We start from the raw sequence: 17,804 nt of genomic DNA on the forward strand, positions 1-17,804 counted from the left end.
TTCGCTATCCTCTCTTTACTTCTTTGCTTCTATGAATATCTTTTTCATTTTCTTTCATTCTCTTGCATGGGTTTCTTTCTACCTTATGCTGTCTATTGCATATATTGTAACATATTTTATATGATATGTCATTGAATTTCTTCTCATGGAATGTTAAGGGTATCAACTCTCCGATTAAGCGTCAGAGGATTTTGTCCCACTTAGCTAAATTGAATGTCGATGTGGCTTTCTTGCAGGAAACGCATCTTTCCGATGGTGAATCGGCAAAACTTAAGAGAGGATGGGTGGGTGAGGTTTTTTATTCACAGGGTGATGGCAAACGCAATGGTGTAGCAATCTTATGTCGTAAATCTCTCCCCCTCTCTGTCCTCTCCCAAGAATCGAATGACAATGGTAGATGGACGCATGTCAAGTTATCTCTTAGAGGTGTTCCAATCTCTCTCCTTAATGTCTACGCCCCCACTGCTGGTGAGCCTCTCTTCTGGACTGAATTTTCCCAACATATCACCCGATTTATGGATGACAATTTCATCCTGGCTGGTGACTGTAACCAACCCCTTGATCCCTTTGTTGATAGAAGTTCTCCTGTCCACTATATCCCTAATAAGGCACATGAGCTCTTCAACCACACTATCTCTCAACACAAACTCATCGATGCTTGGCGATTATGCAATCCGACTTTGAAGGAATTTACCATTTACTCCCCTTCCCATCACTCCCAATCAAGGATTGACTACATCTTTGTTTCGCATAACTTGGCTCAGACCCTAACCAGTGCCGACATTGACCCCATTTTACTGTCGGACCATGCTCCTGTTTCAACGCGTCTTGACATACTCCCTAAGGTTGCCGGTCCCAAAAGGTGGCGCTTTAACAACACCCTTCTCCTGGATCCTAAATTCACCACCTCCTTCATTACTTTCTTTGATGAATTTTTCCTGTTTAATGACACAACTTCTATCTCAAAGCCAACCATTTGGGATGCTTTTAAGGCTGCGGCTCGAAATTTTATTATTAACTTTGTAGCAAAGAAATGCAAAGCCGCTTCTAAGTCCACTGGAGATCTTTTAGATGACATTAAGAGATTGGAACACACCTATTTCACTTCCCATTCGACAGATAGTTTGACTGCTCTTGTTGCTGCTAAGATGAAGTTTAATGCGAAATCAACAGAAGATGCTTCATTGTATTTGCTTAGATCGAGTGCTAAGTTCTATGGGGGTAGAAAAAAAGCTGGGAGAATCTTAGCCAACTATCTGAAAGTCAAACATAATAAATTTATATTGAAGCCATTTATGACACTAATGCCGATCCTAAACATAAGGATGCCGATATTCTTACTGAGTTCTCTCTCTTTTACAATTCTCTTTACTCTTCTGACACTCAACCCTCCCCCCACTCGCTAACACACTTTTTTTCTACCATTCAGAAACCTGACCACTTTCCTCTTGATCTTTCCAACTTGGAAATCAACCTTACCCAATCAGAATTACTCACTGCACTTCAACATCTCAAGTTAAACAAAGCCCCAGGACCTGACGGTTTCACTGTTGAATTCTATCTTCACTTCTCAAACTTACTTATTCCAAAACTCCACTCTCTTTTGGGCACATTCGCTGCTCTTGGGGACTCATCAGGTTCCTTTTCCGATGCCCATATCTGCCTCATACCCAAAGAAGGTAAAGATGCCAAACATTGTAAAAATTACAGACCCATCTCCCTTGTGAATAACGACTATAAAATCTTTGCTAAATCGCTTGCGACAAGACTAGATCTTCTGCTCCACATCTTTTGGGGGAGGAACAATCGGGTTTTGTAAAGGGCAGGTTCATTACAGATAACACTAGACTTTTGTTTAACATCCTCTCTAAATCCCCACGTCTCAACCATCCTCTTGCAGCGATTGCCTTAGACGCCGAAAAGGCATTTGATAGGGTTGAATGGTCCTACCTATTCCGTACTCTTGAATGGTTTGGCTTTGATCCCAAATTCTACTCCTTGGTCTCCCCGCTGTATTCTCACCCGCGGGCGGCGGTGTGTGCTAATAGCCAGATCTCCTCCTTTTTCGAGCTTGGTAGGTGAGTTCGTCAGGGATGTCCCCTCTCCCCTTTTCTTTTTAATCTAGCTTTGGAACCCTTTCTGTCCATATTGTGTCAGAACCACAATATTCATGGCTTTCAGTCTGGTACTTCCGATATTAAACTCGCTGCTTACGCAGATGATATTTTACTTTTTATCTCCAAGCCCGAAGACTCCATACCTGCCTTCCTGGAGGAGGTGCGCAATTATTCCATGATATCTGGCTACAAGCTCAATAATGATAAGTGCGAGATTTTACCCTTGACTAAGTTTACTTTTAAACCTGAGTTTAGCACCTCGAACTTCACATGGAGCTCCACGCATATTAAATACCTTGGTTTACACATTACTCCATCCATTACGGATACTGTTTCCCTATGCCTTAATAAATGCATTCAAAAAGTAACAGACTTAGTGACTAGATGGCACCCTTTGTATCTGACCTGGTGGGGTCGCCTTGATACTATTAAAATGATGCTAGCGCCCATTATTCTTTATACAATTTCCAACATCCCCATTCCAATTCCCTCTAAATTTTTTAAGAAGATTAACTCAGTCTTATCTTCATTTTTATGGAGTAACAAAAAATCCAGGATGTCCCTTGCTAGATTAATTCGCCCCATCTCGGAAGGTGGAGTTAACTTCCCGGATTTCCCAGCTTATCAAAAAGCTTTCTTGCTGCGGCAAGCTTCCTTTTGGCTACAGGACCCTTCATCTCCCTGTCCCTTGTAGGCTAAGTTGAGCGCCTTTTCCTTTCCCCTTTCTCCTTCGCTGAATATATCTCTTTCTCACGCAAACCATCTATAATCTCTACTCCCATTCATAAATTCACTACCAAGCTCCTTTTATCCTCCGACCCCTCTCCCCCACTCACGATTGCTGATTTCCTTTCCTCCACTATTTGGCACAATAAGTCCCTTCTAATTAAGAACAAACCCTTTTACTGGAAATCTTGGAGACTCAAGGGTTTAATCTGGATATCACAGTTGTTTTTACAATCCGCATTCCTTCCCTTTTCAACTCTCCGTTCCTCCTTTTATCTACCCGCATCTTTCTCTTCCAAATATCTCCTCCTTAAAACAGCGGTGATGGCTACTTACACTCAGCTTTCACAAACACAAGCTTCTCCCTCCTCTCACACCCCTACTTCAAGGCTCCATTCTCTGTTGCGTAGTACTTCTAAAGCCTCTACTATCTACAAGTTTCTCCATGCCAGAGACTCAGTTAGACCTAAATCAAAGGTGGAAGAGCAGTGGGAACATGATTTTGATACGGTGTGGCCGATATCACTATGTGACAAGCTATGGGCTAAACTTCGCAAATGGTCCAGAGCTGCAACTCTGAGACAATCTCTGTTTTTCATATATAATAGGCTTCTCTTTACACCTTCCACCATGCATAAACGATACTCTCTTGCTCCAGATGTTTGTTGGTCCTGCTCCACTCCGAATGCCACCCTGTTTCACATGCTGTTTCAATGTAAGTCTGTTCATGATTTTTGTCTACAAGTTTAGGCTCAGATTAATGTGATTTTTCAAACCTGAATTCCCATCTCTCATGCGCACATCTTCTTGGGAAGCCTGGCACCTTGTTGGAAGGAGATTGAGCTTGATACCTGTATTGTCGATCTGCTATTGGCTGTTGCATTTCAACAGATCACTATCAATTGGAAGGCTTCCTCTAACATCTCCCTTAAGGCATGGTGGTACAATGTCTGCCATAACCACAGACTAGACACTTCCTTTGTCTTTCCCATCATTATGGCTGAGAAACGCGCAGACTTATGGCTTCCCATTACGTTATACTTGGACAGATGTGCTAGTCGCTTAATACGCCCAAGCCTGCTTTACAAGAAGTTCTCAAGCCTCCTTGAATACCCTTTGCATTTCCTTGTTATCTTCCGTATTACCTGTTTTGCATAGACCTTTTTCTTGCATTGTTTTATACCAACTGTGTACTCTTTATTTAGTTTTTTGCCCATGTTTAAAATGTATCATGGACTTTACTGTATGGTTCTTCCTGATTTTATCCAGTTTATCATTTCTTATTATTTCTACTTTTTTTTTCTTTTTCCCTTTCTCCTCCCTCCATTTCCTCTTGAACAACGCCTGTATTATGTATTGATACCTTGTTTTGTAGCCAAAAACTTTCTTGAACCTAAAAAAGCCTGCTGGGTAGGTGAAACGCATCTAACTTTGTTCAGCTGATATTAAAGACATTTGCCAAATGACACAATATATATCCAAACCACACTTCTCTGCTTCTGTGCAGAAAGACGAGCACACACGGGTTCACAGGTCAAAGCTGCTTTTTAATATGATGGCATGACGAGTTTTGTAATCCAAACTTCCTCAGATGCTGCATTCGTAGTTAATACTCCCGCCCATCATTTAAAATCCCAATGCTCCTCTGCGATTGGCTGAGGCATCGTGGGAGTGAGCAGACACCTGACATAAGTACTAGCCCCAGTGGGCAGTGTCTGCTCCTTCCCTATGTTCGCTCTTGATCTCAAAGTGGGTGGTGAACAGCTTCCCCAAACCCTCTCACCTTTGCGCTGTATTCCTATATATATATATAAATCCCCAAACGGTGATGACATCCAGTATTCGTCTCCTAGCTCAGTAAATCACAGAGCCGCCACATAATCAATACTCAGCGTATTTTTTATTACACTTGGCAACAAAATAACCCAATGCGTTTCGGAGTTTCCTAACTCCTTGGTCAGTGAGGAAACTTCTAAATGCTTTGGGTTGTTATTATGTTGCCGGGTGTAATAAAAAATACGCTTGATAATGATTATGAGTGGCGGCTCTGTTATATACTGGCTGTCATCACAGTTTTGGGGGTTATATTGGAGGTTTGCTACCTCGCCGCGCACTCCTCGGTTAAAGTTCTTGGTAACATAAGCGACGCTTTGGAGAGGGTTCTATGATTAAACTACTACTTCCTAAACAACGAATTCCTAAGCCACGAATGCTGAACCACGAACATTGCTAAATGACTACATTTTTAACTACGACTTCCTGAACCACGAAAAATATACTGATAGCTAATTTCCCTACTATACCACTTAGTGCTTTCCTGTACTATTTAGAAACCACACCTGTCCCTTCACTCTGCACAGCAACACGGAGATGTGCTTCAGTGAGTCGACTTTGCCAACTGTAAAGTAATGTCTCCAGTGCGACCTGGCATGTGTAAGCGTAGTCCATTCAGCAGTGCAAGCAAATAGGAAAAGTAATTAATCTGAGATGGGTGTTGTTGTAAATAGAAGTACATTAAATCCGCTCGGCTCGAAATCGTGATAGAGAAACTTGCCCTGTGAAATGATATCGGAGCTCTTCTTGTAACAAGCTATTACAGGCTACTAGTGAAGTAACAGCTCTTACAAGTGCAGAAGTGCGAAAGACAGGGTGAGAGAGCTTACACCGTGTGCCATGTCTCTTCCGCCCTCTGCCACTGTTTTGAGCATAGGTCTTTATAAAATAAGAGAAATGTGTTTAACATGCCATTGTGAAACAAAGTGCCAACCTCATATTTTATTCAAAGTAAGAGGAACGTACTGGGAGCATACTTTGGATTTTACTCAACGCCAGATAAATGAAAGTACCACGGCCTGGTTTTCCACATAATCCTAGCACCAAATGAAAGCAGACACACACAATAAGCACACGTAATACAGCATAATATTCCCAGTCCACCGTTTGGAACTAGAAATAAACAAAGGTCACTGTGTAACTCAAATTTCCAGAGCCTGATTCTCGGAGAGCTGATCATGTGTAAATGAGGAGTAGGGGACGGAGAGGAGTGACATGCCACAAATTGTGCCAGGGGGCAAACAAAACGCAATGTCAAGCCTTGGCAGTCCTAGTTGCCCGCCAGCCAGATGGTGGCACTGCCGTTTTCAAGGGTCGAAGAGGGGTGGGGGGGCGGAGAAGAGTGACGTGCCCCGCATTGTGCCAGGGCCAGAGAATGTATGTTCAAGGGACTGAGAGATGCCATGCATAGTTTTGCTGTCTTCTTTGTACCGATGAGGGGGGGAGGGGCGGAGAGGAGTGACGTAATGTCAGGCCTTAGCTCCCAGTTTGCAGTTGCACTGCTTTGCAGTTCGGAGGAGGGAGGGGCGGAGAGGAGGGACGTAATATCAGGCCTTAGCAGTCCCACTTTGCAGTTGCACTGCATTGCAGTTCGGAAGGGTGACACACTACAAATTAGTCAAGTAAACAGTCAATCACACTGCTACTAAATCCTCCATCCAGACACTTATACATCCACTTATTCTTCAATGCGGATTGCTATATATATATATATATATATATATATATATGAACAACAGTCTTCCCCAAAGCAGCAAGAAGCGGAAACCACACAGAGGATTCTTTGAAGGGGTCTTTAATGCCACCGACACCAACAATAGGGCGAATGCATTTCGGCATTATCCAGCCTTCTTCAGCGCCATGAGGTGTTGGAATGGAGCAGGCAAACAAAGTGGTTGGAATACCTGTTCCTTTAAAGTCAGGTGAGAGTTAGCTCCGCCCCCCAGATCGACAGCATAGGAAGTGATTCGCTGCCTGTATTCTCTGTAGGTCGCCCAGTGCGACTGTACTACAGGTTCCAGAGTCCTTTGCGTTGATTCGGCAAGACCATGGGGGTGATGACATTATGCGGGCCACTTCCACCTGGCTTCTGTGTGGCGACTCCCTCCTCAGCTCCCCATACTGCACCAACCCATAAGCACAGCAGTCCATTTAGCAGGGGTAGAACTGGAACTCCGGTTCCTCCCGATGTGGGGCACAATGTCTCCAACACTGCCGGTTATCTTGAAGCGCCCGTGGGTGGGATTCGGTCAACCCAGAATCCTGGGAAACGTAACAAACTGCAAGGCAGAAGCCAGCTTAGACCGGGACCCTCGAGGGTGCAGGGGTTTCCAAAGCGCGTAACTGGCAAACGCGCTGAATTATGAACAACAGTCTTCCCCAAAGCAGCAAGAAGCGGAAACCACACAGAGGATTCTTTGAAGGGGTCTTTAATGCCACCGACACCAACAATAGGGCGAATGCATTTCGGCATTATCCAGCCTTCTTCAGCGCCATGAGGTGTTGGAATGGAGCAGGCAAACAAAGTGGTTGGAATACCTGTTCCTTTAAAGTCAGGTGAGAGTTAGCTCCGCCCCCCAGATCGACAGCATAGGAAGTGATTCGCTGCCTGTATTCTCTGTAGGTCGCCCAGTGCGACTGTACTACAGGTTCCAGAGTCCTTTGCGTTGATTCGGCAAGACCATGGGGGTGATGACATTATGCGGGCCACTTCCACCTGGCTTCTGTGTGGCGACTCCCTCCTCAGCTCCCCATACTGCACCAACCCATAAGCACAGCAGTCCATTTAGCAGGGGTAGAACTGGAACTCCGGTTCCTCCCGATGTGGGGCACAATGTCTCCAACACTGCCGGTATATATATATATATATATTCAATGAAAAAACGATAGGTTTTAGACCATATATAGTTAGGAATTAGCATTTAAAAAACCTTTAAAGTTGATATTTTACTCACACAAAACCATTGAAATATGCATAGAAAATATAGTATTCATTATAAAGAAGAATATATTTTACAGCTATAGATATTTGCTAATAAAAAACCATTGAAATTCACTAAAAAAAACATAGGTTTGAGACCATATATAGTTAGGAATTTGCATTTACAAAACCTTGAAAATTCACTGAAAAAACCAAAGGTTTCACACCAGTTATAGTTAGGAATTAGCAGTTAAAAAACCTATGAAATTCACTGAAAAAAACATAGGTTTCACACCAGTTATAGTTAGGAATTAGTTTTACATATGTATATGTAAAGGTCGATGGAAGAATAAATGTTTAAATAAGTGTCTAATTGGATGGTTTTAAAAAAAAAAATTGATGGGTAACTGGTTTATTAAGTGTATCTTAGTGAATACATATATTAGCGAGTAATGTTTAATTATTGAAATGTATGTATCAGTGTTTCACTTTGTGTATAAGTGGCTGCATGGGTTTGTTACTGACTCACTGTTTGCATGTGTTTTGAAGACAGCATATGTGCAGGACTGAATGGGTGGATGAGTGTGTATATGTGTGTGTTAGTGAGTGAATGACTGTCTCACTATTGTCTTTATCAGTAACGACATGTTTTAATCTAGTATATGTGAGTATTGATGTATAAAAGTGAGTATATGTGAGAGTGAGAGATTGTAAGAGTTCCTGTTTAAATAAGTATGTGTTTCTATAAGTGATTGTTTAAGAGAGTGAGTATGTGTAAGTTTCCTTAGAAGTAAGGTGGTAGTGTGTGTATAGCTGTATATGCAAATTAATGGATGCTCAATAGTTTATTTGCATGTGTGATTATGTGTGTGAGTAACTTTTGCATGACTGTCGGTGTGTAATAGGATGATTAGGTGTTTCACTACATATGATGAGTGAATATATGTATGAGTGACTATGTAGAACTGTTGGTGAATGAGTGGATGTGTATATAGATGGTGGTATTACTGAATTGGTTGTTGTAACTGGTATGGGTATCACCACTTTTTTGGAAAATGTTAGTTTTTATTTTTCAATATGTGTTTCAAGGGTTACTTTACGGTGAAAGGAGGTCAGTCTCTCTGTCACAAGGATGGTGTCATCAGTGATGTCATGAGTGATGTCACTGACCATGTCATGAGTGATGTAATATGTGATGTCATCAGCAGTGCATTACACGCTCAAGTTATAGTGAGTCCAACTAACTATAACGTGGGAATTTCAATGGTTTTATGTCAGTAAAATTTCCAGCTAACTATAACTGGTGTGAAACCCATGTTTTTTTCAGTGAATTTGATAGGTTTCTTAAATGCTAATTCCTAACTATAACTGGTGTGAAACCTATGGTTTTTTCAGTGAATTCCATAGGTTTTTTAAATGCAAAATTCCTAACTAAAAGTCTCACTTTATAAGTAAGACTGTTAACGCTCTAGTTGTTCTTGAGAACACTCTGGTACATTCTATCATTGGGCTATAGTTGGGCTACATATGGCTGATATTTGGGCTACATTAGTATTTTTCTGTCTCTGGTGGCCATCTTTGGGCTACATTTGGGCTACATTTGGGCTGTAACATATATATAGCCCAATGTAGCACAATATATATTTTTTAAAAAGTTATTTTTCGTAAAAACCACTTGAGTATAGCAAAGGCACATCGGGTTACCAGTCCCTACAATTTTTCCCATTTTTTAATAAAAATTATTATTATATATATTTTTTTTCCTAGGAGCGCTCCCGGAGCGCGACCGGTGAGCGCCCCGGAGAGCGTACTCGTTTGAAGCGCCCCGGGGCGCGCCCCGGGGAGCATCCCGTAAGCGCCAATATCGCGAACGAAAACATGATCGTGATGTATCGCATAACCGCATGATGCGTCATATGACGCACAGCGTAAGCGCACCCGGAAGCAAGCATGCGCATACGATCGCAAAACGTTTTGACGCGCTTACGCTACGCGCCCCGGGGCACGCCCCGGGGCGCGCCCCGAGTCGCGTAGCATAAGCGCGTCGGGGCATGTGACCTGAAAATAACACTTTTCATTGGTTCATAACACTTTTGGTTTCTAAATGATGAAAGCCCTGCTCATGTGACTTGAAAATAACACTTTTCATTGGTTCAAAACACTTTTGGTTTCCAAATAATGAAAGCCCTGGTCATGTGACTTGAAAATACCACTTCTCATTGGTCCAGAACAGTTTTTTTTTCCAAATGATGAAAGCCCCTCCTTTTTTATTTTATTCTGACTTTGTCCTTTGACTGAGGAAGACCTGTTTGGAGATCTGTCTCTAGTATATTCTACTTAAAAATGGCTACAGTAGCAGCAGTAGCTGAAGCATCTGCCCCACCACCACCACCACCACCATCAAAAAGACCACCAGAAGATCACATTGGTGGTCAAGATGAAGAGGAGGAGGAGGAGGAAGAGGAGGAACGCTCAAGGCAGTTCCTGCAAGAAGTTCATAAGCCCTACAAACCAAAAAAGCACTTTGTATGGCAGTTCTACAAAATCCCAAGGGGTTTCAAAAAAGTCAACGCTGCGAAGGTGACTTGTTTGATTTGTGATGCAGAGCTGTCCAGGGGGAACCCTAACAAAAAATATTCCTTCGGGAATCATACCATAATTCGGCACATGATCCGTTGGCACCCAATCAACTATTCTGCTGCAGAGGTAAGGGACCTCTGCAGTAAGCTACCCCCATCATCATCTAGACCCTCAACATCAAAAGAACCAACTCCATCGGGTTCAGAGGCAACAGAGACAATGCCTATCATACAACCCAAATTTAACGATTTTAAAATCATGTGCAAATATTGTGGTAAGTTAATTTGCTATGGTGAGCAAAGTGTTAAACTTATCATCTGTGCTGGGGAGAACCATAAGTGCCCGAAAAAACCCTAATTTTTTGCACAATTTTTTTTGCTCCAGTTGAGCCATTTACAATTCCCTGTTTTTTGTTGCTCCCCCAAGAAAATACAAAAAAAAATATAAAACTGTTCAGAAAAGCCATAAAAAGTAAAAAATGTTAAAAAAAAAAGAAGAAAACAAAAAGAAAAAAATAAACAGTTCTTTTCAGAACTACCTCCCATTTATATAAAATGACTTAAATTTTTAAACTCTGCCATTCTCTTTTCTCCCCGGTGCGCTCCCCGGCGCGCTCCGCGGTGCGCGTACCGGGCGCTCCCCCCGCGCAAATCGTAAAAAAAAAATTTTTTTTTTGCCCCGCGAGGCCCTTTTATAGCCCCCACATGAAACCTAGGGGGTCAGGGGGGTCTACTCTGCCCCCTAAGGGTCTTTTCCCCCTTTGATTTGGCCACCTCTTGTGTCTCGATCATACCCAGACACAAGATGGGGGCCGCACCAGACTGTTTGGAATGTTTACAGACACCCGAGAGCCAATCAGTGCGCAAGTCGCGTAGCGCGCCCGGAGCGTGTACCGGGGCGCTGCCATAGATATATATTTTTTTGAACCTAAATTACTCAAAATCCACTGGAGCACATATCTTGAGACATAGCAAAGGCACATCGGGCTACCAGTCCCTACAATTTTGCCAAGTTTGGTGGAAATCCATTCAGCCGTTCGGGCTAAAAGTGAGGTCGACCGCCCTATGGAAATTAACATGGGGAAAACGCGTTTTGGGACCCCCCTTTTATCTCGGCCCCCGCTTGACGCATCCCCCCCAAACTTTCAGGGAAGGACCGGAGCTTGGCGAGGCCATTTTGAGGAAATTTTCAGGCAAATTCTTCAACCGGCGCCAAAGTTATTCCAAATAGAATTTTCAGATTTAACATTGAAAAAAATCCTAACGATAACTACCTACTGGCGACCGCCAGTAGGTAATATATATATATATATATATATATATATATATATATATATATATATATATATATATATATATATATATATATATATATATATATATATATATACATATATATATATATATATATATACATATATATACATACATATATATATATATATATATATGTATGTATGTATGTATGTATGTATGTATGTATGTATATATATATATATATATATATATATATATATATATATATATATATATATCACCTTAAAGACCTCCACTGGCTACCCGTCAATAAGAGGATCACTTTCCGTCTGCTTACCCACGCACACAAATCACTCTACGACATCGGACCAGATTGCCTCAACTCACGACTGTCCTTCTACACCCCCTCCCGCCAACTACGTTCTTCCAGCCAAGCCCTCGCCACTGTACCTCGCATCAACAAGACCACCATGGGAGGCAGATCCTTTTCATACCTGGCTGCTAAAACATGGAACTCACTCCCCGCTTACCTTCGCCTTACCCAGAACCACCTAGCATTCAGAAAGCAACTTAAAACATGGATATTTGACAAGTAATCCCCCTCCCCTTCCTAAGCGCCTTGAAACCCTATGGGTATGCAGTGCGCTATACAAATTCCATGACTTGACTTGACTATATATATATATATATATATATATATATATAAATGAAGGCAGAGAAACCTTCAGCACTTCCACAATGGCGAACTGAGGAAGAACAGACCACCGGGACCTTTTCAATGGCAGGTTTTTTCTTAATTTATTCCCTGTTTCCACAACGCGTTTTGGGCATCAAGTGCCCTTGATCACAATACAGGTTAGCAGTATGTCATTGTTATATATACACTTTCTCCTTTTAGCGTTTTTTTTTCACTTTGCACACCACGTGATTGTAAAAAAGTGAAGAAACACTCTGGCATATTTATGAGACTTAAGGAAAGAAAAGATTTGTACATTCCTTTGCTTTGTGTTGGGCACACCATAAAAAACTGTAGATTATGCAACCACAATTCAAAGCTACGATATGGAGCCAGAATACATTATTGACCTTACAATTGAGCACATGACTGTGATTTGTATATATATATATATATCTTCAAAGCGTTGCTTATGTTACCAAGAACTTTAACCGAGGAGTGCAAGGTGATTTATATCCGGCATCGGAGGGGTGTTTTGGATGTTTTTACACGCTGGCCAGCAGTGTGTTTAAGAGGCCCCGTTCCACTTTGAGGCCAGAGCATTGCTGGCACAGCCGTTGACTTTACCGAGGGATTGGTAGCTCCGGCCGCATCGGACTGCAGAGTGGGGATAGGGTTATTGCCAGGAGCAGCTCGTCACTGTACGAGGAGCTGGGAATCATTGCATCCCGCCTCGCGGCCCGCCGAGTTCCTGCAGGGTGGCTGGAACATCAGTGGGGGCCTGAGGAAGTCAGAGGACACCATCCCTAAATGGGGCCAGCCATCATAACAGCAGTCACCATTTCTTCCCGTGGACATTGACAACTATTTTGTTTCCCCCGTGCATCGCCTTTCCCAAACTGGTGAACTTTGGGTACTGTAGTGAAGACCTAAAAACTACAGAAGGTGTGCAAGCCAACAACTGTGGGCAGAGCTCTTCGACCAATGAGAGAGTGGTAGTAGATTAAAAGGCAGAGATGGAATGGTGCTTCATTTTTGGAGGCATTTGACGATGTGAAGGGTCGCCCAGTGTCCAATAAAAGGCGTCCAACAGGATTCCCCCGTGTGGCCTCTTGCTTCTCGGCACCGGAGGGGTGTTTTGGATATTATACATACATATATATATGCAAGCTCCAGGATGTGTCCATCAGTTTGGTTTGCACTCGACCAACAGCAGCAGAGAGTGGGACTCTCTTTAAGGTACAGGCGGTTGCCGCTTGAATCACTCCGTGCAGGTGTGCCTGACGCGTTTCGAAAGCTCCTCAGCTTTCTCTTCAGAGGCTTTCACGGAGATTCGCGCTCCCAGTTTCAACAATGCACGCCCTCCAATAGGATGATGATGTTGGCTGAGCATTGTGGGAGCGGTAGTTCTTATGGATGCGGATATGGACTCAGGCAGGGGGGTCCGTCTATGATCCCTGCTGTTACCCCACAGATTCGAAGAGGTGTCTTCTCCTCGAGTGGTCCCCTTCTTTCGGGGAGATGCACAACCCCGCGGCAGGACGGCCGCGTAAATATGCAAGCTCCAGGATGTGTCCATCAGTTTGGTTTGCACTCGACCAACAGCAGCAGAGAGTGGGACTCTCTTTAAGGTACAGGCGGTTGCCGCTTGAATCACTCCGTGCAGGTGTGCCTGACGCGTTTCGAAAGCTCCTCAGCTTTCTCTTCAGAGGCTTTCACGGAGATTCGCGCTCCCAGTTTCAACAATGCACGCCCTCCAATAGGATGATGATGTTGGCTGAGCATTGTGGGAGCGGTAGTTCTTATGGATGCGGATATGGACTCAGGCAGGGGGGTCCGTCTATGATCCCTGCTGTTACCCCACAGATTCGAAGAGGTGTCTTCTCCTCGAGTGGTCCCCTTCTTTCGGGGAGGTGCACAACCCCGCGGCAGGACGGCCGCGTAAATATGCAAGCTCCAGGATGTGTCCATCAGTTTGGTTTGCACTCGACCAACAGCAGCAGAGAGTGGGACTCTCTTTAAGGTACAGGCGGTTGCCGCTTGAATCACTCCGTGCAGGTGTGCCTGACGCGTTTCGAAAGCTCCTCAGCTTTCTCTTCAGAGGCTTTCACGGAGATTTGCGCTCCCAGTTTCAACAATGCACGCCCTCCAATAGGATGATGATGTTGGCTGAGCATTGTGGGAGCGGTAGTTCTTATGGATGCGGATATGGACTCAGGCAGGGGGGTCCGTCTATGATCCCTGCTGTTACCCCACAGATTCGAAGAGGTGTCTTCTCCTCGAGTGGTCCCCTCCTTTCGGGGAGGTGCACAACCCCGCGGCAGGACGGCCGCGTAAATATGCAAGCTCCAGGATGTGTCCATCAGTTTGGTTTGCACTCGACCAACAGCAGCAGAGAGTGGGACTCTCTTCTAGGTACAGGCGGTTGCCGCTTGAATCACTCCGTGCAGGTGTGCCTGACGCGTTTCGAAAGCTCCTCAGCTTTCTCTTCAGAGGCTTTCACGGAGATTGGCGCTCCCAGTTTCAACAATGCACGCCCTCCAATAGGATGATGATGTTGGCTGAGCATTGTGGGAGCGGTAGTTCTTATGGATGCGGATATGGACTCAGGCAGGGGGGTCCGTCTATGATCCCTGCTGTTACCCCACAGATTCGAAGAGGTGTCTTCTCCTCGAGTGGTCCCCTTCTTTCGGGGAGGTGCACAACCCCGCGGCAGGACGGCCGCGTAAATATGCAAGCTCCAGGATGTGTCCATCAGTTTGGTTTGCACTCGACCAACAGCAGCAGAGAGTGGGACTCTCTTTAAGGTACAGGCGGTTGCCGCTTGAATCACTCCGTGCAGGTGTGCCTGACGCGTTTCGAAAGCTCCTCAGCTTTCTCTTCAGAGGCTTTCACGGAGATTCGCGCTCCCAGTTTCAACAATGCACGCCCTCCAATAGGATGATGATGTTGGCTGAGCATTGTGGGAGCGGACCCCCCTGCCTGAGTCCATATCCGCATCCATAAGAACTACCGCTCCCACAATGCTCAGCCAACATCATCATCCTATTGGAGGGCGTGCATTGTTGAAACTGGGAGCGCGAATCTCCGTGAAAGCCTCTGAAGAGAAAGCTGAGGAGCTTTCGAAACGCGTCAGGCACACCTGCACGGAGTGATTCAAGCGGCAACCGCCTGTACCTTAAAGAGAGTCCCACTCTCTGCTGCTGTTGGTCGAGTGCAAACCAAACTGATGGACACATCCTGGAGCTTGCATATTTACGCGGCCGTCCTGCCGCGGGGTTGTGCACCTCCCCGAAAGAAGGGGACCACTCGAGGAGAAGACACCTCTTCGAATCTGTGGGGTAACAGCAGGGATCATAGACGGACCCCCCTGCCAGAGTCCATATCCGCATCCATAAGAACTACCGCTCCCACAATGCTCAGCCAACATCATCATCCTATTGGAGGGCGTGCATTGTTGAAACTGGGAGCGCGAATCTCCGTGAAAGCCTCTGAAGAGAAAGCTGAGGAGCTTTCGAAACGCGTCAGGCACACCTGCACGGAGTGATTCAAGCGGCAACCGCCTGTACCTTAAAGAGAGTCCCACTCTCTGCTGCTGTTGGTCGAGTGCAAACCAAACTGATGGACACATCCTGGAGCTTGCATATTTACGCGGCTGTCCTGCCGCGGGTTGTGCACCCCCCCGAAAGAAGGGGACCACTCGAGGAGAAGACACCTCTTCGAATCTGTGGGGTAACAGCAGGGATCATAGACGGACCCCCCTGCCTAAGTCCATATCCGCATCCATAAGAACTACCGCTCCCACAATGCTCAGCCAACATCATCATCCTATTGGAGGGCGTGCATTGTTGAAACTGGGAGCGCGAATCTCCGTGAAAGCCTCTGAAGAGAAAGCTGAGGAGCTTTCGAAACGCGTCAGGCACACCTGCACGGAGTGATTCAAGCGGCAACCGCCTGTACCTTAAAGAGAGTCCCACTCTCTGCTGCTGTTGGTCGAGTGCAAACCAAACTGATGGACACATCCTGGAGCTTGCATATTTACGCGGCCGTCCTGCCGCGGGGTTGTGCACCTCCCCGAAAGAAGGGGACCACTCGAGGAGAAGACACCTCTTCGAATCTGTGGGGTAACAGCAGGGATCATAGACGGACCCCCCTGCCTGAGTCCATATCCGCATCCATAAGAACTACCGCTCCCACAATGCTCAGCCAACATCATCATCCTATTGGAGGGCGTGCATTGTTGAAACTGGGAGCGCGAATCTCCGTGAAAGCCTCTGAAGAGAAAGCTGAGGAGCTTTCGAAACGCGTCAGGCACACCTGCACGGAGTGATTCAAGCGGCAACCGCCTGTACCTTAAAGAGAGTCCCACTCTCTGCTGCTGTTGGTCGAGTGCAAACCAAACTGATGGACACATCCTGGAGCTTGCATATTTACGCGGCCGTCCTGCCGCGGGGTTGTGCACCTCCCCGAAAGAAGGGGACCACTCGAGGAGAAGACACCTCTTCGAATCTGTGGGGTAACAGCAGGGATCATAGACGGACCCCCCTGCCTGAGTCCATATCCGCATCCATAAGAACTACCGTTCCCACAATGCTCAGCCAACATCATCATCCTATTGGAGGGCGTGCATTGTTGAAACTGGGAGCGCGAATCTCCGTGAAAGCCTCTGAAGAGAAAGCTGAGGAGCTTTCGAAACGCGTCAGGCACACCTGCACGGAGTGATTCAAGCGGCAACCGCCTGTACCTTAAAGAGAGTCCCACTCTCTGCTGCTGTTGGTCGAGTGCAAACCAAACTGATGGACAAATCCTGGAGCTTGCATATTTACGCGGCCGTCCTGCCGCGGGGTTGTGCACCTCCCCGAAAGAAGGGGACCACTCGAGGAGAAGACACCTCTTCGAATCTGTGGGGTAACAGCAGGGATCATAGACGGACCCCCCTGCCTGAGTCCATATCCGCATCCATAAGAACTACCGCTCCCACAATGCTCAGCCAACATCATCATCCTATTGGAGGGCGTGCATTGTTGAAACTGGGAGCGCGAATCTCCGTGAAAGCCTCTGAAGAGAAAGCTGAGGAGCTTTCGAAACGCGTCAGGCACACCTGCACGGAGTGATTCAAGCGGCAACCGCCTGTACCTTAAAGAGAGTCCCACTCTCTGCTGCTGTTGGTCGAGTGCAAACCAAACTGATGGACACATCCTGGAGCTTGCATATTTACGCGGCCGTCCTGCCGCGGGGTTGTGCACCTCCCCGAAAGAAGGGGACCACTCGAGGAGAAGACACCTCTTCGAATCTGTGGGGTAACAGCAGGGATCATAGACGGACCCCCCTGCCTGAGTCCATATCCGCATCCATAAGAACTACCGCTCCCACAATGCTCAGCCAACATCATCATCCTATTGGAGGGCGTGCATTGTTGAAACTGGGAGCGCGAATCTCCGTGAAAGCCTCTGAAGAGAAAGCTGAGGAGCTTTCGAAACGCGTCAGGCACACCTGCACGGAGTGATTCAAGCGGCAACCGCCTGTACCTTAAAGAGAGTCCCACTCTCTGCTGCTGTTGGTCGAGTGCAAACCAAACTGATGGACACATCCTGGAGCTTGCATACATATATATATATATATATATATATTTGTGCAGGTTCCATATCCAGGTTAACAAAACCACAGTCCTCGTGGAAATGAAGATATAGACACGG

At 45.5% G+C, this 17,804-nt stretch overlaps 1 protein-coding gene across 1 annotated transcript in view; it reads right to left on the minus strand.

The window, feature by feature from the left end:
* The window catches only part of LOC147702335 (cilia- and flagella-associated protein 337-like), a 1,229,420-nt gene that overhangs the window by 1,101,141 nt on the left and 110,475 nt on the right, over window positions 1-17,804 (minus strand). The gene's annotated exons all lie outside the window — the stretch shown is intronic.

Source organism: Lissotriton vulgaris, chromosome 7 (genome assembly GCF_964263255.1).
Source record: "Lissotriton vulgaris chromosome 7, aLisVul1.2, whole genome shotgun sequence".
In the NCBI taxonomy this organism is placed as follows: domain Eukaryota; kingdom Metazoa; phylum Chordata; class Amphibia; order Caudata; family Salamandridae; genus Lissotriton; species Lissotriton vulgaris.